Source organism: Neolamprologus multifasciatus, chromosome 9 (assembly GCF_963576455.1).
Source record: "Neolamprologus multifasciatus chromosome 9, fNeoMul1.2, whole genome shotgun sequence".
NCBI classification, from domain to species: domain Eukaryota; kingdom Metazoa; phylum Chordata; class Actinopteri; order Cichliformes; family Cichlidae; genus Neolamprologus; species Neolamprologus multifasciatus.
The window spans coordinates 3,313,246-3,335,852 of NC_140447.1; the positions used below are offsets into that span (position 1 = coordinate 3,313,246).

At 40.3% G+C, this 22,607-nt stretch overlaps 1 protein-coding gene and 1 pseudogene across 6 annotated transcripts in view; one reads left to right on the forward strand and one right to left on the reverse strand.

Moving 5' to 3' along the window:
* The window catches only part of LOC146510784 (protein NLRC3-like), a 161,617-nt gene that overhangs the window by 110,272 nt on the left and 28,738 nt on the right, over window positions 1-22,607 (reverse strand). The gene's annotated exons all lie outside the window — the stretch shown is intronic.
* On the forward strand, window positions 18,304-22,060 carry LOC146510789 (E3 ubiquitin-protein ligase TRIM21-like; annotated as a pseudogene). Its single transcript, XR_014876070.1, has 2 exons — window positions 18,304-18,611; window positions 20,146-22,060. The product of XR_014876070.1 is annotated as an E3 ubiquitin-protein ligase TRIM21-like (transcript).

A 22,607-nucleotide genomic window follows, 5' to 3' on the forward strand; every position in this document is an offset into this window, starting at 1 on the left:
GTTGGATAGGGAATTGGTCATTTTGTGAGTTAGAGTCTCAATTAGTCTAAAGATTGCATTTCTGTTGGTCATTTTGCGAGTGAGAGTCTCAAATGTCGATAACGTTGCATCTGCATCAGTCATACTCTTGTTTTTGGGTGTTGTCTGTTGTTTAAAAGTATTATAAATTTTGTTAGAACGGTGGTTAGAGTCCACTAGGAGGCGCAGTGCTCAGAGGTAACGCTTGCCAAGGCCAGGGACGCCTAGGCCTTGTCCTCTTTGAGGGATAGTCAGTTGGTCACTGTGGAGCTTGGGGCACTCCAGAATAACTAGTGGTTGCACCACTTACCGTGTTGAACGGTATCTGCGCTTTTTTGGGCACTGAAAATTGACTTAGGGACTTTAGAGATGAGGCCAGATACAGTTAGAGTCTGATACTGGTTAATTGATTACAAAAAAGTTGGACTTTCTTCAGTTGAATCCGTTATCTTAAATTTGTCAAAATTGTGTAGGCGCTAAAACTTTCAGGCCTGAGAGTGATTGTAAATATAAGACGTCTTTGTAATATAATAGAGAGTTGAGTGTGAAACGAGGCTGTGTGTGACGACAGCGCGTTGCAGCGCTGCAAGCTATTTTTAGATAGTGTGTGAACATGCAAATGAGGTGGCTGCTGTGAAGCCCACAGAGGACTTCCTGTTTAGCGTGTTATTGAGTTTTATATACGTATGATTTACAAACAATGATACATGCCTGTAATTAAAACGCTGATTTTGCTGATTATAATATTACAAATAAAGTTTTAAATCACTACGGTGAATGTTTAATGTTTGGCTGAGTTTTGATATAGGAGAGACGGCTTCGCAGCTGCTGGGGGTAAGTGACCGGAAATGTGCATGCCCATAAAAGGCAGCTGCCTGACTGTGTGAACTATGCACCAAGAGAGAGAGTAAAATCTAGGTAGATGAATTAAATGGATGTTTTAAGAAAAATAGTAAATGAATGTTTTAGTCTCTTAATACAGGTGGATTTCTCTCAACCTGGAAACCTGAGTACAGCAGCAAAAGGATAGATTAACAAAACTGGGACGACACACAGGCCAAGCTCTGGCTCAAAATTTTACAGTTTGACCTCTCACTTTGTCCCCACCCGAAAAAGAAGCTTAAAGGACATGTTCTCCTCCAGTTATCGGCTACCATCACTGGAAATTTTCAGGCAAGTTTTTCACTGAATTGTTTTTGGCACCATGTGTCCCTGAATCTCACAAGCAAGCTCTAATTCCTGGCTGAAGACATGGAATGCTGTTATTTAAGGTGGGAAATCAAAATTTGGGAAACAAAATTAAAAACACACACAATTAGAGAAATGCCTTGTTTGAGAAAAAGTTAAAATAACCCACCCACAAACGTACATACACGCAATGAAGAAACAGCTTACATTCATGAACACGTGAAGATTTTCCAGCAAGGTTAAAGCAGCGAAACTTAACATACACCTGATGTTAAATGATAAAGTTTATCCACTACTAACAATTAAACTCTCTGGGTTGCAGGACAACAACTTGACTTCAAAAAGACAGACACTGGTATGACAAACCAGTGATGAAACAACAAATTTAGTGGTTAAAAGAGTCAAATTGTGACATGTTTTCCTCTGATTGATTAATACAAGTGATTACTGAATGAAATAAAATTCCTTTTTTGAATTATTAAACATGATCTTAAGAATTTTAACGTGTACCTGTGTTGTCCTGTCAACTTGGTGGGTTATGACTTGATTATATAGTGAGAAAAAACAAAAAAAAGGGGGGGAGAAGGCTGACACAGGGCCTGGCCCCTCTCTGAATAACACAGCCAAAACAACATCATTTTCCTGTTCGTCTGTTTTTGTTTTGTTTTTGTTTTTTCTCTTTATGCTTGATTACAGGCTGCTTTGTCGGCCCGGAAAGCCGAGGCTGACCTGGACTCCTGCTCTCCCCTCTACCATCTTTGCTCTTCCCTCTACCATCTTTGATGTGACCCTGACCAAATGCTACAGCAGCTGGACTCACAACAACAGCCTGAGAATGTCAACAGTGCTGCGGGAAAGATCTCATGCAGCGGAGACGGAGAACGTTAAATCTAAGGCCCGTTTCACTACACGGGGGAGATTTCCAGACGGCTTCAGCTGACAGAGCTGTGACGAGACGCCTATTAAGCCCGGATGAAAGGTGAGGCCGAGCAAAAGAATGCTGACCTTAACAACTCTGCATTAAAACTGTGCAGGACAGTGATGGACCAACACGGAGGATCGGGCAGCAAAAAGGGCGTGCCAGAGACAGGAGGAGTAACTGAGGTCAGAAGGCACCTCAGATTGGACAAAAGCAGCAGAAGAACATAAGCTGAAGGCACAGGTGTCGGGGCTCAGCCAGGAGCTGACCTCTGAGAAGAGCCGGACAGCAGGGCTGCAGAAGGCCGTGGAACAAAGCAAGGAAAACATCAATAAACTTCAATCTGACGTGTACGGAAAAGACTCTGAGGTTTCTGCCCTCAGTGAGAGCTCAAGACATCAGAGCAGAAACTGAGCATGGCTCAGGAGGAGCTGGCTGCTAATCGAACCCATCAGTCAGGCTTGGAGTCCCAGATACAGGACTTAAAATCAGGCCGGAGCTTGCTGGAGCAGGAGGTTGTCAAACCTGACGAGAAGCTCCAACAGCAGGAGCAAACCCTGAAGGAGCTACAGAAGCAAAAAGGGTCAAGTTAAGGAGGAGCTGGACAAGGAGAAGATGCAAGACACTGGAGAAAAGGACTGCCTCAATTGGGGCCAGAACCAGTATGGACAGAACTTTGGGCAGCAGCACCAATGGACCCAAACGGACTGAAAAGGGGGAGGGCAGGACCCCAGGGCACGCGCTTCAGGCCCTGGTTTACCCAGAACACCAGAACAGGAAAGTGATGAACACAAACACACACACAAAAACACACATATACATACACTGACTCAGAATTAAGAGAAACACACATATGAACACATATGCACTCGTTGATTGACTGAGAAATGACACACACACGCACATAAATCGAAATGCTGATTCAATTCACTGAGAAGTGATCCACACACACACACACACACACACACACACACACACACACACATACATATACATGTTTGTGCAATGAAGAGTGATACACACACGCTGATGCAATGAAGAATGCTTTACTAACAAATGCTATGCTGATACGCAAAATGCTGCACACAAACGTCCAAATACAGAATTTGTTACAACAACAAGAAGCCATTGATTGTTAATTGGTTAAATGCATTTCATGTCACCCAGAGGGCATTTGTGTAGATTTAGGGGACAGGGTCTAAAGCAGTTTGGTTATGAAAACAATGTCTGTGAGTGATGTCTGTTTATGGCTCAAGGCCTCGACTGAATTGTTTACTGTGCTTCACACAGCCTGATAAGGAGCAGTGGTACAGAGTGAAAATGATGAATTAACGGTGTGAGCCTTATTTCGGAGCACCACATGTTTGTGACTGAGATTTAATTGAAGGAGGAACACACTGAAAAAAAAATAAAAATAAATAAAAATAATAACAATAATAAAATATAAAACAAAAAGAAGAAAAGGGGGCCAGCCCTTGGATTTACGTAAGCATCCCACGTGTATTTAACACAATTGCCTCAGGCTTTAAAGATCTGTACAAAATTCAACAGGAAATCATAGCTTCTCTGTATTTCCTACATTGTTGGCATGCTGGTGAGTGCTGTTGCTCCACAGTAAGAAGGTCCTGGGTGCAAGTCCACAGTCTGGCTAGTTTGCAGTGGTTTCTCTCTGGGTATTCTGGTTTCCTGCCACAGTGAAAAGTCATGAAGCTGTTAGAGCTAGGTTAATTGATGATTCTAAATTATCCGTGAATGTAAGTGTAAATGGTTGTTTGTTTCTAGGTGATAGACTGGTGACCGGTTCGGGGTGCACCCTGCCTCGTAACCTATCACTTTAGAGTTATTTCCCAGCCCTCCTGCAATCAAGATAAAGATAGGAGGATGGTAGTTGTGGTAGACCCATTCAATTTTTATGGTAACCAGAATTTAGACTTTGTGGAACCATAGGCAATATGAAGACAACATGTAGTATTTAAGGGACCAAGTAGAATTTGGATAAAAGTTATTGAATAGTGTTGAAATAAAATGACAGAATTGTGAAGGATTAAAATATTCCAGGAGCTCAACTTACTCCATCTGAACATGTCTTAATCGTGTAATATGAACACAAAATGCACAGGTTTACTGAATATGAAAAGGTTGTGTTGATTTAACTCAGTTGTTTAAGTTTTTACCAAAGCAAAACATTTGTGTGCAACTAGTGTCCACTATTGAATCAAATAAGTCCAACATGTTTTTTGTCAGTGCAAAAAGAAGTTACGGTACCTGTATGCTTACACAATATTGTCCCGGGACGGAGAAAAACTTTCTGGTGAAGTTTTGGTTGATTTTGGGTTTTGCTTAACACTAGGTTGATTTTATCAGTGAGGTTTGGATTGTTTTCTTTCTCTAAGAGAGAGAAAGATGGTTTTATGTTTGGACATGTTTCCAACGGGCCCCAGTATTTGTTATTATATGAGTATTTGATTGGTTACGTTTGTTTTTGCTTTTGTTACAGTGCACTGAAATAAGAACATCTGAGAGGAGTGATCCACCGGTGGTGATATTTTGGTATTCTGTGAGTTCCTGATTTAACAAATCAGCTCTTTAATCCAGGCCTGAGAGATTGAACTTTAAAGCGCTATAAAACATTCTTACTGAAAACAGTTGCAAAGTATTTTTCTCCATGATTATAATGGGCTCTGGAGAAATTCACTTATATGGGACATAGATCACATGAGAAGTCCTGAACCTAAAAGGATTGCAGCGAGTCAATCAAGTCCAAAAAACAAGGAACTGTTTTCCCTTTAAAATGATGACGTCATCTTGCTGGTGATGGAGGCTCGAATAGGTTGCGCGTGAGACTCCATTATCAGCAATATCTGGTATGAATGTGTGTGAATGTATGCATGTGACTGGACTGTGATGGACTGACGACTAAAAGTTTTAACTGACTTGATACTGAGACAAAAACGGTACCGACTTTAGGATTAGTAAATGTCCACAAACAATTCACCCCGCCTGTAAAAGAAGGGTGGATGTTTTGTCTCGCTTTGTTTTGTTTTTGCAGGAGTAGGAGGACAGAGACTAAAGGGGGAGGCTGTAGCTTCACATGAGTGTGAACTGCAGACTTAACCCTTTGGTTGCTAATTTTGAGCTACTGATGTTTCCATTAAGAAAATTGGGTTTTATTAGCTGTGTTTCGATTAATGTATCACATTATATTGTTGGGAATGTTAAATGCTAAAGTGAAGAGAAGCTTTGATTTCACTCAAGACTGAACATGTTATTATTAACCATAGCAGGCCACTGTAAAAAAAGCCAATTAATTTTGATAGATAAAGACAAAAACTCTACTGATGTCTATGAATAACAGGGGAAGGATAGACTTGTCACATTCAAAATAGAGATATGTAATGACAAACACTGGTCCACATCATTTAGGTTCTCCATTGAAATAGTCAATAATTTAGAAAAGTAAGATAGAACCGACAGGGGCATGTGCTGAGATGTGGTGCTGCACAAGAACAAGAGCAAAATAAAGAAAAATTATTGTGTTTAGCTTTGATAAATTAAAATGTACCATTACACTCAGAGGATCAATATGAAATTCAATATATGCTAATTTTGTATGAAGTACATGACTGATAACTGTTCTGTCCTGAGCTTTTGTTTTTACAGCGCCCACTTGACCACACCAACAGTTTCTCGCCACCAAAAGCGGGTACTTGCAAAGAATAGGGAGGAATATCATCAGAAGTGGGAAAGGTAAGCCCCGATGGGGGTGATAATGTAACACACCCAAAGAAAGATTTTAGGTCTGACCAACCGTCTCAGTCGTGGGCAAAACGATGACAGTCAATAAAATTCTAAAAGATAATTTAGTGACAAAAAATATCAAGAGATAAAAGATAAAACAGTCCAGTGTCCCATTCATGAAGCAAATAAAAACACACAGTCCCAAGGCCAGAGCCAGCTATGCCACATGGCCAGTTGCACTCCACATGTTGCCTTTAACAGGGGTAGAAGTTGTCCTTGGAGACCCACTACCCTGCAAGCATATAGCCAGTGATCACTCCAACCTGTGCAACTGTGCTGCCTTTAGGCTGTGGCATATAATAGGCCCTGGCCTGCACAGAGAGACAAAATGACACCTTCAGTATAAAATTCATAGCGCAAAACCCATCCATCCCAAACATATCAGACTATCACATTACATACATGCACAGAGAGACAAAATGACACAGCAGTGTTTGTAGTGTGGGCTATAAGTAGACCAGTGTATCAGTGCAATCAAGTACACCTGCCTCTAATTAGTCCAACCCCATTCCAGCCATTGGCTCACCAAAAATGTGACACACACACAAAAAACCACTCCCAACCCAGTGCAACTTCACACAATAATATGGAGCTGAATTAACACAGGCACACTGGTCTACCATGTTACAATAACACCATTAATTTCACGTATGGTCAAATTCTTAAAACTTGACCCCAAACATGAAAAATTCTTCAAACATTTATAGACAGAGTGGAGTTCTAGATAAACATAATGTAGCAAACCACATAAGGATGGAGCGTTGGAATCAATAAGATGGTGAAAAACACGCAGGAAAAATGTTGATCATGTTGATTATGTTTATTCCAGTGTGCAGGGATTGGCTAATCTGACCAGGAAATGTTATAAAAGGGATTGTCGGAACAGTCAGCGTTAAAGTCACCTTTGACAGTCCAGACTAAGATGGCGTTGGACATCTTCAGGGCGGAAAAGGGTTGGTGTGACCAAGGTGTGGTTTGGCTTGTTGTATGTATATTTCATAATGATACAGCTCTGGATGGACCAGTTACCAGGGCATGGAAGGAGGACAGACTCATTAAATGAGGAGAAGGAATTTTCTGGGATTGGAGATCCTGTGGGTGAGTGGTTGACTAAAAGCATGCATAAAATAAAAGCTGTCATTTGTTATTGATTGGTAATAGATTGATAATTGGCCACATTCACAGTTGTATTGACTTGTTGTGGACGTAGTCTACTTCATGTTTAAGCACTCTAATTAACAGATTGAAAATAGTGACATTAAAGGAAGAATATGCAGCACCACCCTGTCAGATGCCAGTGCCGGTGGGGCTCAGTGATGAATCAGGTGAGCTTCATGGCTGAATTAAAACATAGATGCCCCTGCTGTGGTCAGTAAGGGATAAAAAGGGTGTGTTTTACTGTTATTGTAGCATCAGCATTATTGTTACATCAGAATCATATAACAACCATTGCATTGAACATTTATTGAAGCTACTGACATATTAACATTTGTATTACAGTGATTGTTATAACCTCATGTTAATCTTCTATCTACAGGTGTCAAAAGTAGTCAACAAGTTCATGTTGAAGTGAAGTTCATAATAATACAGGTTTTGTTTGTAGACGATTGTGAAGACGCAGGCTCTGGGCGGAGCCAGGAGTTGAACAGATCTGACATGACAATTAAATTGATTTCATTCCCTAACACAGAATAACAAGACTGGAGCAACGACACTGGATAGGAGAAAGTCTGATACTTTCTAAGATACGAGGTCACTAACCTGTTCTTTTAATTTTCTAGCTTCATTGAATTGACACATGTTAGAATTAGAAATGGCTAATTTGTTTTTGATGTCCTTTATTAGAAGGAGTGTTTTTAATCATTTTCATACATATCTTGCAAATGTGCTTATAATGAGTTGGCACTCGGTTTTTTGAAGGTCATAAGCTTCGTTCGGCGATAGTCCGGACTGATAAAGTGTAAGAAATGCCTTGAGTGCAGCGGGCTAAATGCAAACACGCTTACACACACATACACTAAATTAGGATAAGTCCTTGGGACATTCTGAATATTCTAAACAAATTCTGAATCACCAAAAGATCAGTAGACAGCAACATTAGATTGTTAGAGCTAGGAAGAGAGGTGTTTTGGTTTTCTGTCTCTTACAGAGAAAGGAACAGACACCAGATGAGGTCACAGATATACGAGGATCCTTGGCAGCAGAGACAGACACGGTGACTGCGGAAACATCAACTGGGTTCAAGTGTCATGGCATTTTGGGCTCCAGTTAGTCACCTCAAAAGGATGGATCCCATAAACACAGCAATAACCATGAAGGGGTTGGCGGAAATCCAGGAACACCAGACCAACGATGTTCGAGAGACTGTTGGTCATAAGGAGAACACCTTTCTGTTCCTTTTCCTGGGGAACACAGCTGTGATCCCAGAATACACAGATCATTGTTTGAAATCGGGGCAGAATAATCCCCTGATCTGTGCAACGACTGAAGGGTTGTCTAACCCCTGATGTTGAAGGAAGAAGAGCAGAGGATCACCCGACTGGAAGACACTGGTGGCTACAGCAATAAAATAAAGGTTAAAAGCTCCTCGGACAGAGGTTCTAGTCTGAGTACGTTTGAAGGGTATAAGGTAGCGCCGAAATAAAGCTGTGGGAGAACTGGGGAGTGATGGGAGTATCATCTGTACCTACTGTTGTTGTTGTAATAAAAGTTTTTCTTGCATCTGAACTGCGCAAACACAGAGGTCATCTCACATATGGTTCACCCAACAGGGGGACAAAGGGCCTGAGGAGTAAGAAGAAATGAACCCGGCAACACTGGATTGCAGGGTGTAAGTGAGCTCTTTAAGTCTAAAGAGCTCAACAGGGGGAATTGTGGGATTATGATATTACTTTATGCCATGTTAGACCCCTAATTAAAGATTGTGAATTATTATGTAGTTTTAGTTTGCATTATGCTCCTGAATTAGAAGAAGGTGATAACTATTACATTTGGTAAACTGATTTGCATTACATTAGACTGCTGATTTATTGTGAATGAATGATATTGTATTATGATGCATTATACTGCTGAGTTATAAGAAAATATTGTTCACAGAAAGTCATCGCCTTATTTGTCTGGTTAGAAGAGAACAGAGCATACTGCCCCATCTCATCAGGAGCAGATAAACAGGGAGCCAAGGTCGTAGCTTAGGAGCTGTGTGAGAAAGAATGTTTAGGCTTTTATGATTAGGTGGGGGCCACTAGAGGCTATAAGAGTTTGATCAAGGCTCCACCATTTTGAGATCTGATGCTGTCTGCTGTATGGTGTCCATCTCCCACGCGTGTGTTCATTAAATCATCGTTTGACTTGACCCGGCCGGACCAGTGTTGTTATTTGGGTTTTCCTCTTGTATCCATCCCCAATATTTGAATCCGTAACAGCTCCCACACAAACACAAAGCAGGAGATGAAGAATCGCCAAATATGTTTCCAAACCAACTTCCCTCCAAGCCAAAGACTAGAAAATATGATGAAGCACATCTTCCCTTTGGCTTCACCTGCACAAGTGACGAGGTAGGTCTCCCTACAGAATTAGTTTCCCCTGCGTCGGGAGCAGCGCTGGGCTCTCCAAATCACGGACAAACAAGGTCCCACATTCTTGAGTTTTAGTTCACAAACACAAAACTAACTACTCATGAAATTTTGGAGATGTTTGCTCTTTATACAGTAAAGTTACAGCGGGATACAAATAACATCATTTTTTTCTTTTTAATGTTGAATATTATTACACAGGAGAAAAAAACCCAACTACACGTAAAATAATGACGCCATAAAGATGGTTTGTTTTTCTGTTATTTAAGGCTACGTCCACACGTACACGGGTATTCATGAAAAGTCAAGAACAGCGACCCAAAACGCCGTTTACGTGTGGATGAAAGGCCCAAATGCATAGAAAAGCTGCATTTTCTAAAATACCCGTGTAGGTGTGGATGGAGTGTAAAAGAGTTAGATTATTTTACTGCTCCCTATAATTGATTACAGTTTACTTTTATTTATTTAATTGTTTAAAAAAGGTTTGAGGTGTGAAATAAACTGCAAAGGGGGTTGAAAGCAATAAATGGTTGGCTGAAGGATGGGTTTGTGGGGGGAGATTTTCTTGTAAAACGAAGGGGGGCCCAGCAAAAAAACGATTGGGAACCAGTGGCACAGATACTGGGAAGTGGTCTGTGGTGACCACTTGCTGAACCACTCCTTTATTATTGGAGATGTCTCGCTAATTTCCACCTATTGTCGATTCAATTTGCACAACAGCAGGTGAAACTGTCAGCCAGTGCTGCTTCCTGAGTGGACAGTTTGATTTCACAGAAGTGTGATTGACTCATAGTTACGTTGTGTTGTTACAGTGTTGCCTTTATTTTTTGGAGCAGTGTATATTCAAAAGAAGAGAGGGGCAGGTTTTTCTTAGTGCACAATACTAACTGTTTACCTGCTAAACATCAGGTGCTACTAAATTTAAAAAAATTAAATGCAACTCAATCACATTATGTTTCTTATATTTCTCGTACAACACTTAATATAAACATTAAGTATGACAGTCGTAGCTTGGCCCATCAGAGGGTGAAATTAAGTGTGCAAAATGTGTTATTTTGCAAAGTGCTCTCTAGGGTTCCTAAATCATGCATGGCATCGAGGTCATTTCTTTTGAATTCTTTTTAATAATCCCTTCTTCTGAAATATAAGATCCTCTCTTGGTTTTAATGGTACTTTGGATTTCCTTACTTTCTGTTGCACTCCCAATCCTAAATAGATGCTGACACAGTAACATGGAGGAGGGAGAGAAGTTGGCAAGGACTACTACAAATAAACCTAATGCCTAACAATGAAACATGTAAAATAAGAATAAAGATAAAAGATGAAGTAACACGTGTCTGCTTTAGTTCTTTGTTTACTCCAGACTGCATGAACACAATATGACTAGATAAAAATTCACATTCATAAAAATCATCTAATGTCACTGTGTGTGTCTCTTCTTTTTATAAAAGCTGACTGACACTCGTCATCTAAGTGTGTTAAACATTCATTTAAACGTTTGCATAAACGTGAGCCAATAATTTATAATCATTGCACAGAAGGGTTATGGGTCTCCAAATATCCAAAAGAAGTTTGTCTTTGTTGGGTTTTGGGATTAAAGTGATGAGACCTTGTTTCACTGATGAGATACATTCTAAGTATGTAAATAGTAAATACACCGTTAGCCCATCAATTCCTGGTGATTTACCCCTGGGCATTTGTTCAGTTACAAGTTTACCCTCCATACGATCCTTCACACTTTTGTCCAATGTTCCAATAAAGCCTCTAAGACACAGGTGTCAAACTCCAGGCCTCGAAGGCTGGTGTCCTGCAGGTTTTAGATGTGTCCTTGATCCAACACAGCTGATTTAAATGGCTAAATTTCCTCCTCAACATCTCTTGAAGTTCTCCAGAGGCCTGGTAATGAACTAATCATGTGATTCAGGTGTGTTGACCCAGGGTGAGATCTAAAACCTGCAGGACACCGGCCCTCGAGGCCTTGAATTCGACACCCCGGCTCTAAGACTTTCCAGAAACACATTCTCTGCTGAATAGTTTGACTTGTAAATGTTACTGTAAAATTGAACTGTTTCCTCATTTACTTTGTCTTGGTCCTCAGTCAGACCCCCTTGATATTCAGTGATTGAATCTTCGTTTTTGCTTGTCTGTGTTTCTCTAAATTAAAGAAGCAGGAAGAGTTTTTCTCACCCTCTTCAACCCATCAGGCTCTTGAACGAACATAGGCGCCGTTAGCTTTCTCTAAGAACAGTTTGCCCACTTGAGTTTGAAACTTGTTTAGATGTATTTGTTTGTCCAGTGATAAATCCTGTTTGCAGCATAACCTGTTAATTCTCTCAATAATGGTTTGTTGCTCCTGTCCTTTCTCTTTAGCAGTGGATTTGTTCATTTGAATTGCCATCTGTTTAACTTGGAATTTAAACCATTCCCATTTGCTCACATGTGACATCTAATTTGTTGATTTGGGCCATTAGATTTCTCACTTCAAGGCAGAAGTTGTCATTATGCAGAAGGCTGTTGTTAAATTTCTAAATAAGGATGTTTCACCGTGGTTAATGAGATGGACAAGGAAATCAAACAGTGATCAGTTAGAGAGGAAGCTGAGATTTCCCACTTGGAGATGTCGTTGATCAAACTGTCAGAGATTAACCAGTAATCAATTCTGGAACCATTGTTAGATGAATGAAACCAAGTATACAGAGACACAGAGGATTATTCAGCCTCCAATAGTCACACAGACTGACTGTGTTGACCAAATTAAGAATACTTTCATCAAAACTGAGACATGAAGTCCAAGATGGAAAACGGTCTAAAGCGGGATCGGGAGCTACAGTCTCCTCCCACAATAACCTTGTCAACAAAATTAGCTTATCTTCCATTGCTCCCGTTTTCACAGAGGAAGGTTAAAAGTTTCTTGTTCTGAGCTCTATTAGTATAACCATACACGCACAACAAAATGTAGTTAGAACCATTAATCTCTGACACTACCATCAGCCAGTGACCATCAGAATCACTTTCACAGTCCATGACATTTCCCAGAAACCTATTAAATAAAATCCTCACTCCAGCTGAGACGTACCATTACTAAAGAAAACAGATTCACCCCACTGTGTTTTACACAACTTTGAGTCTGCCTCCGCCAAATGAGTCTCCTTGGAGATCTTTTCGGAGAAGCCTTCCTTGAAGCAGATGGAAACAGGACAGTTATCAAAAAAAAAGACGGAATAATTACGGTAGAGTTGGTGTCCTGTTAGTTCTTCCGTAGTTGGTTGACGTGCACAAAAAACGGTTATTGCTTTTTATAATTTCACAGTTTCAGGACAAAAGAAAACCAAAAACGTTCGGACCCCTGCAGTAAGGTTGCTAGTCACTCTGCCATCTTGGATCCTCCCCAGAAATGTAATTATTGACAAGAGCGAACGAGCACTGATAGTGTCATCTACAGCTGTGGCCAAACGTTTAGAGGGTCTCGAACTCCAGTCCTCGAGGGCCGCTGTCCTGAAGCTTTTCCATGTGTCCCTGTTGCAACACACCTGAGTAAAATGAGTAAAATTAGCAAGAGTATAGAACTTGACTGCATGCTGAAGTGGCAACCCCTAACCCTACTCAAGTAAATTTAAGTTAATGTAAGTGTTTGGAAAAATATACTTCTAAAAGTACTTTTATTGCACCATATTCATTCACTCATGAGCTGCTGTAACATGAATCCAATGGCTGAATCACCACCTCAGCATGCAGTCACGTTCTATAGTCTTGCTAATGACCTACTAATTGTATTCAGGCGTGTTGCAACAGAGACACATGGAAAAGCTTCAGGACAGCGGCCCTCGAGGACTGGAGTTCGAGACCCCTTTAGAGAATGTGAAGTGTTGGGTTTTTTCACAAAGTTTGCTGCTTCACTGACAGTCGTATATCATATCATTTCAAACAGGGGTGATCCAGCAGGGGCGATTCTAGGATCAGAGCTTTGGGGGTGCTGAGCACCCAGAGAGCTGCCCAGCCAGGCAAGATAAACCTGTCTCTGTCAGTCCCTGCATCCTTAAATGTTGTCCCGAGTTCTCTCTGACTGTCACTTTGGTGCATTTAAACCCCTGTTCCTCCCTGTCCTCATCTCCGTTATCAGTCATCATAATTTTACCATCTCTGTGCAAGTCTGCAAATTTCTTTATTAAATCATAAGATTCTTAAATTCATCAAGTCTCTCTGTGCCTGGGTCCTCGTCACAAAACATGACATCACCGTTTTGTACATTTTAACAATTTACTCCCACATTTGTGAAAGAAAAGAAAAACACTTTTTTGAGAAGTCTGTAACAAAACCATTAAATCTGATCAAGGTTATTTAAATGCTGCAAAAGAAGAATGGATTGGAATAGAAAAAATACATATCCTAACCTTAATTACTGGGGGAAAATTATGAATGATGCTCATAGTGAGTGAAAGGTAAACTGAGTGCATTTTTTGGACAGAGATTCACTTTTAATGTGTATGTATAATATAATAAGGATACATAAAAAATACTCCCAAAACAATAAATTATTACAAATAAATTATTACAAAATATTAATAAAAACTATAAAAATGGAGGCAACTTTGCCTGTGGTAGAATGTATACCATGTATGAAAAAATCTTTACTGCAGACACTAATTTTACTAATTTAATAATAATAATTTTGTGTTGTGATTTATGACTTTCATGCTTTCATAGTGGTCCTTAGGAGAGCTTCACATTTTCTCAGGTGGTTCACACTGTAAAAAGTGTGAGAAACACTGATAAGTGTCTGTGTGCTTTTGGAAAACATTTAAAGCTGCTGTACAGAATCTTTGAAACAAGCTTAAAACATTTTTAGAAACAGAGCATCTGCTTCTCTTTACAGCTCCTCACTCCACCAGGGCTGTTTGGCACTTTGTGTGCAAATGTGATGTACGTACTGTGGCAGTCATACAGACAACTGGACGGTCCAAAAGTTGGCCGACCTGTTACTGGCTGAGGTTTTAGTAGAGTTGTGGCTGAACCACATAAAAATATATCATTAATCTCCCCGATCAATGATAATGTTATGTTGGAATGTTGTTAAAGAGGGTCAAAAAGTTTCAACCCAGTTTGTTTAGCAGATTCTGTACAGCAGCTTTAATATAGGGAGGACACAACTTCCAGATTGTGAGTAAAATCAGGTTTTTTCTCTTTGTCAGTTTAACAGTTTGTGTTGTGCCTGTCACTGTTCCCGGTCTGTTTTCTTACATGGTTCTTCCTGACCTTGTACACAGCAAATTTAAAAGTGTTAAATGTTTTGGTGTTAGTAGTCTTAGAGTTAATTTTACTCTAAGTAGAGTCACATGCTTTTAATGTAACTCTGAGGTGTAAAATGATAGTAGTTAAAATCGAGTGTTAAAAATGAGTGTTTCTATTTCAAATCTGGAGGTGTTACAATGGAAACATTAACTCTTGACCTCTTAACTCTGAACTCCTAGAGGGGCTATGACACTAATAGAGTAAATTCACAGACTCCGCCCCCAGCACGGCTCCGATCGAAGCTGAAGTGAAGCCGTTTCAGAACATTTTGCTCTACATATTTGAGTTGTTTGCCATGCTTGGTAAGTCATTTTTTCAAAGATTGTTTCAATTATTATTATTAACTTTTACTTCTGTGGCTCTTTGGAGTTGAGACAAAGCTGTGTGAAAGGCATTAGCCATGTTGCTCGCTGATAGCACCGCTCGCTGTTTTAGCTAGCTGAAAGGTATTGTTTTCGGCAAATACCACAGCCTTGAAAAAAAGCTTGCATGTGAATTTTCGGTTAAATTTTTTGGTCAAATACACCTAAAACAATGTCTAGAATGTGAAATGTTGATATAATGGTGCTACTTGAAGCCTGAAAACGATCTCCCATAAAAAACGAGCAAACAGCAGTAGCAGATGTCCTGACTGGGTTCTACGTTAGCATTTAGATCCCTCCAGAGTTTTGTGCACACGGTTTTAGGTAAAAATGAAAAAGGTTGAGGTTTTACATTTAGTTCAGTACTACCTGTTGCCTGTGTCCTTATCTTTTGGGAAAATACTTTACACAAGTAATGTCTCAAAAAGGATTCCTTTTTTTTTTTTTTTTTTTTTTTTTTTTTTACTGTGCTGCAATTGATTTGTGCCATTAATTAGTGTCAACTAATTTTTATTCAATCTCCACATAGGATACGCTTGTGAAGATGGAATATGGGGGAGAGCAGAAGTGCGTTGAAGTTCCACAAAGTGATGAATGAAGGACATGCATATTGTATTTTGTATTTATTGAAATAAGTGATGAGAATGCTATTATTTGCATTTACCAGCTCACCTATGTCAGACCTTTTGATAAACGAAATTCTAATGAAAGTGAAAACGTGTACACTGTTACATCTTTCAGAAAATGTTTTGAAATTGTGGTGCACAGTTCAGAATAAATGTTTTTCAAAAACCATTGCGTCTTTTTAGTAAATGTTTATTTCCAAAAGAAATTTCTAGAAGTTCAGAACAGTAAAATTCCCGCTTTTTAGAATTAATTAGAAGATAACTCTTACGTAGTTAAACTAAAATACTCTTTGAGAGTTAATATATAAACTCTTAACACCAAGTGTTAAATTATCAACTCCAGAGAGATTTGGTGTTTAACACTAAATCAGAGTTAACATACCAACTCTCCAAAAAGAGTTAAATTAACACTCTCTGGTGTGGACCCATATAGACACTTTAAAAGTGTTGAAATCAAATCTGACAGTGTTAATTTGGACATGCTGGATTTGCTGTGTACTTTCTCCTCACGTTCCCCTCTTTGGACTGACAATCATACACAAATAGATTGTATTCAATTAGATGAAAAATTACATTAACATGAAAAGAAATTCTATTAAGATATCTCCCATGCTTGCTTAAGTAAATAACTTCTAAATGCATTTATGGACTCACCTGTTTTATTGCATTTTCCTGTTTGAGCTTCCTGTAATTGCTGTCATACACTGCAAAAACAGGTGGATGATTACTAATGTCATTAATTAGGAGACCACTTATAGATTTCATTAGTAAATATTAGTGATGTGTAGATGAGGCCTCGTGAAGCGTTTCAGCACATTCCCCAAACTGTATCCATGCTGTGTCGACACAGTGTTGCTGTTTTGCTCCATACTGACACCTGCTGGACCTGAAATATCATTGCAGGCAACTTACTTGAGACTCACAACAGACACTGATTGAATGACCTAGTCATACGTGTATACACTGTAAGGTACTTTCCATGGAATCATTTTATATCTTTTACATTGCAAATATTGTTGACATCTTTAAAATATATTGTGAATGTCATTAAGTGAAAATTAAAATGAAAGTATTGTGAATGTAATATTACCCATTTAAATGTAATTGACTCAGAGTTTATTATAAATTTCTATTCAGAAAAATAAGTTCATCCAATGTTTTTACATTCAGTCTATTGCATATTTTGACACCATTTCCCCAGCTTTGGAAAACACGCTCACAGGGCACAGATGAAGCTGGGGTGCAAAAACTGTAAAGCCAGGTGGGAAAGGTTCGGATAAGATGTCTTCCTATTCCCTCAGTACGTTAAAGGATCCTCTGATCTTGGAATGTTTCTCTCCACTAAGTAGCGCTGGACCTCAATGATGGAGTCCGCTGTTGCATTGTTGGTTTGTCTGCCAACTTCTTCATCGAGCCGCTGCCACGGGTTTTCTGAAAAATAAAAAACGCATCGCTGTTTTAGTTTTTGTCATCTACCCCAAATTAGTACACATTAGCATCAAAATGTACCACTAGATTTTAAAATGCCACTGGATTTTAACATGTCTGACACTCATACGTTAAGACAAATGGTGGGGGGTGTAGTAAGGATGTTGGAGGAAGCAGACAGCTCCACAGGAAGAGTCTTTTGTCTCTTTGAGGACTCTGGGAAGTAGCAAGGGAGTGTGAACCTTAAGGTGTGAAACAGCTGTGTACTGCCTTTAGTTCCTGGAGAAGGTATTTAACTGAGAGCCATGCTAGGCTCAGTGAGACTCTGCTGACCGTCTGCCCCGCGGTCATGTAGGCTCTCCATCAAGCTGTTTGTTTCTGTTCTTTGTGTGTTTGGATTAAAGAATGTTAGCTACCGCTCGTCTGCAGGCTTTATTTAAGTGGAAAACTTCCACAACACCAGCAAATAAACACTGAATATTTCATGTGTGACATTTGTGAGGTTACCTTAAACACAGTCCGTCAGTCTTTTTGCTCTTGAACAATAAAATATTAAAAACTGTCTCGAGTTTATTTAGTGATGTTCTCGTGCACGAGGCAAAAACAGCAAACAAACGTCACAGTAAATCTTTCCAGCTGATGTTAGGCATCCTCCACCTGCTGAATCCACGTCAGCCTCTTCCTGCTCATGTTCCTGTTTAGAGGCACAGTCGGCCTGAAAATGGAGAAAACTGAACACAGGAATATTTGGATTTTCCTTCTTTTTCTCTGCTCATGTTCAACTTGTCTGATTCAAGCTGGGAATATTTATTAGAAATAAAGTGAATAATATTTTATTATCACGTTGATGCAGCACATGGTTCAGTTAGCTTTGTATAAACACGTGTGTTAGAAATGTTCTTCAATCAGCTCTTTTTACTCTCTTACATTTCTCAGATAGTACTTTTTTACTTTTACTTCAGTAAAGAAGTTGAATTAGTACTTGGAGTATTTTTAACAGTAGTACTTCTACTTCAGTACAGACTGTGTGTACTTTTACCACCTGTGTCTGAGACCTCCTTCAGGGTCCACCTGAAGCTGTCAGTCTGCTGTGGAAAAAGGAAATCCAGGTGAGTTTCTCCTGATCACCTGAGGCCGTCATTACTGTGTGAACCCACACACCACTCCTCACTCCTCCCACCCGCTGCACACAGTCACTGAGTACAGACCGGCTGATTCCTGTAAAGGGAGAGGCAGCAAAACCAGACAAACAGCTGCAGGAAGAGGCGGAGCAACAGCTGAAAAACAAGAAGCTCAACGTCATTTTGCAGAAGTGAAAGTGTGAGAGAGCAGCAGCAGAGCTGCAGTCGAGTCCTGTTTGTCTCTAAAAGAAGATCCACTGGAGTCCATCAGGTTTCTCTCAGCAACAGTGGTGAGTGCAGCTGATCACACTTCCTGTTTCTACACAAATCTTCACTCTGTTCACTTCATCAGGACTCATCACAGTCACACTGGATCCATAGAAATCTGCTCATGTAACCACAGATCCACTGTAGGAACATCGAGCTGCTGCTTCAGTCTCACTGTGGCTCTGCTCAGGACTGTGGACTCAGGCTGTGCTCTGGACTTCAGACTGACTCCACACTTCCTGGTTATTCATCACTTCCTGTTCCTCTTAGATTGATTCTGGATCTGATTGATCATAAGGATTACAGATGTGAAAACACCTATTTATTCTGTATTGATATAAAGCCTTTGATACTGTAAACCAGTAGACTTCAAAAAGTCATTCACACATTTTACAAAGATTATCTGACTTAGTGTATCCTGTAAGAGTCACAGATGTTCCTAAATCATTCAGAAAACAGTCGATGCTGCACTTTATAACTTTGTGTGGAAACATGAATCTCATTATTTAAACAGATGTGTTTGAATCATCCTGATAATCAGGCTTTAAATATGTCCACACATCAGCTGTGATATTCAAGCTGAACTGGATCAAACATCAGACACAAACATAGATGATGGTGTTTAATCCCAAAGCTTATTTAAACAAACTGGAGGACAGAATTCCTCCTTAAATGTGATTTTGATCAAATCCACTGATCTCATTTTCACACACAGGCTTTATCATGGTGGCTTCTTCTCTACTAACATCAATCTTTGATTTGGACAAACAAATATATGAAACACAAAAATAAATCAATGTTTTCTGAGGATCCAGAATAACATGAATGATGTATCCCAGCGAGTGACTGGAAAAGTTCATCTTCCATATCCTGAGTTTGTGAGGAGCTGTGATGTTCCAGTATCTGTGAGAGAAAACAGGACAGTTTTTAATGACGCACAAATGGACCAAATATACAGACACCTCTGAATAAACATGTTCTCATAAATGCCATTAAAATACTGGATCAACAGTTAATAACACATTTCTGAGGTTTATGATTCATCGTCCTCCTCACTGTCAGTTCTACTGGAACAGTCACTGTTTAATATTAATGGCTCGTTGATCTGGACAATAAGAAGTATTTAGTCACCAACAAGGTCGAAGTTCACGGATGGAATATGATGGAATATATCCAACAAACTGATTTATTCAAGTATACAAATGATCTGGATGAATCTTGGACCTTCTGTAAAACAGTCAGAATTTCACATCTTTTTAACAACTGTATTTATGTTCATCCCCAAACGTTGATCCAGTTCATCTGGACGCAGCAGACACTACGATGTTAGGTTTGTGTTTGGGATGAACCAGTTTGTGTCTGAGTGTGTTGCTGGGTCTCCACCAGTTACTCTGAGAACTGAAGAAGCTTCTCTGATGAAACGTCTTCAAGAAACTCAAAGAAGTCCAGACGCTTTTCTCTCCAAGCTCCTCAGACTACTGACGCTTGTTTCTCTCTTTTTAAAAATGAAATTTAAAGTGAATTTTGAATCAAATGTTTCTTTTCTTTCTCCCTCAGAGTGCAGACATGTCTGCTGCCAGCAATCTGCGATCTGAAGATCAGTTTCTGTGCTCCATCTGTCTGGATGTGTTCACTGATCCAGTCTCTACACCATGTGGACACAACTTCTGCAAAACCTGCATCAGTCAGCACTGGGACGTGAATCAGAGCTGTCAGTGTCCCATGTGTAAAGAGACTTTCTACACTCGACCTCAGCTGAAGATCAACACCTTCATCTCTGAAATGGTTGCTCAGTTCAGACGTGAAGCTCAGCAGAAAGCCAGCAGCAGCAGCTCAGAGCAACAAGCTGCCAAACCAGGAGAAGTTCCCTGTGACGTCTGCACTGGAACCAGACTGAAGGCCCTGAAGTCCTGCCTGGTGTGTCAGACCTCCTACTGTCACACTCACCTGGAGCCTCATCTGACACTGAAATGTCTGAAAAGACATCAGCTGATTGATGCTGTGGAGAACCTGGAAGGCAGGATGTGCACGAAGCACGATAACCTTCTGCAGCTGTTCTGTAAGACCGACCAGACATGTGTCTGCATGCTCTGCCCTGTTTTAGATCACAAGAACCACGAGTTTGTTCCTCTGAGAGAAGAATATGAAGGAAAGAAGGCAGAGCTGGAGAAGACAGAGGCTGAGATTCAGCAGATGATCCAGAAGAGACGACTGAAGATTCAGGAGATCACAGAGTCGGTGAAGATGAGTAAAGATGCTGCAGACAGACAGAAAGCAGAAGGTGTTCAGGTCCTCACGGCTCTGATGGAGTCTGTTGAGAGACGCCTGAAGGAGCTCATGAAGGAGATCGAAGACAAACAGGAAGCTACAGAGAAACAGGCTGAAGGTCTCATCAAAGATCTGGAACAGGAAATCTCTGAGCTGATGGAGAGAAGCTCTGAGGTGGAGCAGCTCTCATGCTCTGAAGACCACCTCCACCTCCTCCAAAGCTTCTCCTCCCTGAAAGCTGCTCCACCCACCAAGGACTGGACAGAGGTCAGAGTTCATCCACCATCATATGAGGGGACTGTGGGGAGAGCTGTGGCTCAGCTGGAGGAGACAGTCTGGAAACTCATGAAGAAGAAGCTGTTTGAGGCTGAGCTGCAGAGGGTCCAGCAGCATGAGGTGGACGTGACTCTGGATCCTGATACAGCTCATCCTAATCTCATCCTGTCTGATGATGGAAAACAAGTTTATGATAGTGATGTGAGGAAGAAACTTCCAGACAACCCAGAGAGATTTTCTCTGTGTCCTTGTGTTTTAGGAGAGCAGAGTTTCTCTTCAGGCAGATTTTACTTTGAGGTTCAGGTTAAAGGAAAGACTAAATGGACTTTAGGAGTGTCCACAGAGTCGATCAACAGGAAGGGAGGAATCACAGCGAGACCTCAGGATGGTTTCTGGACTGTAGGGCTGAGAAATGGAAATAAGTACAGTGCTTGTGATTCCCCTCCAGTTGATCTCTGTCTTCATCCTGGTCCTGAGAAGGTGGGGGTGTTTGTGGATTATGAGGAGGGTCTGGTCTCCTTTTATGATGTAGGTGCTGCAGCTCTGATCTACTCCTTTACTGGCTGCTCCTTCACTCACAAACTCCACCCATACTTCGGTCCCTGTAACAATGATGGAGGTAAAAACTCTGCACCTCTGATCATCTGTCCTGTCAATCAAACTGATCAACGACTGATTTAATTGGATGAATGATTGATTTTTCTTGAAGGGAACAAATGAACATATTGAGTGTAAATCCTCTACAGTCTCCATGTTTCTATAGAATCTGATCATCAGGACTCTGATTCACACTTTGATTCTCATGGAGTTTGATTTGAACAGAAGAAAAGTTGAATCAGGAAATGTTCCCACTGATGGAGACTCGAGCTGAAGAGCAAATATCAGAGAATAAATGTCCAAAAGCTTCATTGTGTGGATGCTTTAAGGCATCCACACAATGAACACAAAGGTTGTTATGGTTGTCATGCACTTGGCTTTCAGTGCGGCACTGTAAGTTTCGCAGTCTTCTCTTCATGTCCGAACAACTTCTTCCTACTTGCTCAATTTTCACTCAACTCCCACAAATTATACATCAAAACGTAGGTATTTTTGCTGGCTTTCAGAAAATGTCACTATCATTGTTGTGGAATTTATAGAATTTTGGCAAATCTCCTCAGACCAACACAAAGTTGGAAAACTCTCCATATAAAGTCAATGGAGAGTTTGTTCAAAATCGCCGCCTGATTTCTGTAATGAGAGGCATATTCGAATCGTCATATCTCCTTAACGAAGCAAAGTTAAGACATGAGGCTTGTCCCGATATATCTTCAGACACTCCTGACGCTCACAATTCAAGAATTTTGTTCTCACCTATTACCATTTGGCCATGAATTACGTTTGTTTGAGGGTAGGAAATCCGTCCTTCGCTCAGATTTCTTCAGCTTTCAAACTCTGTAAATGAACCACTTTTTTCTCTCGTCATATCTTTTTGATAG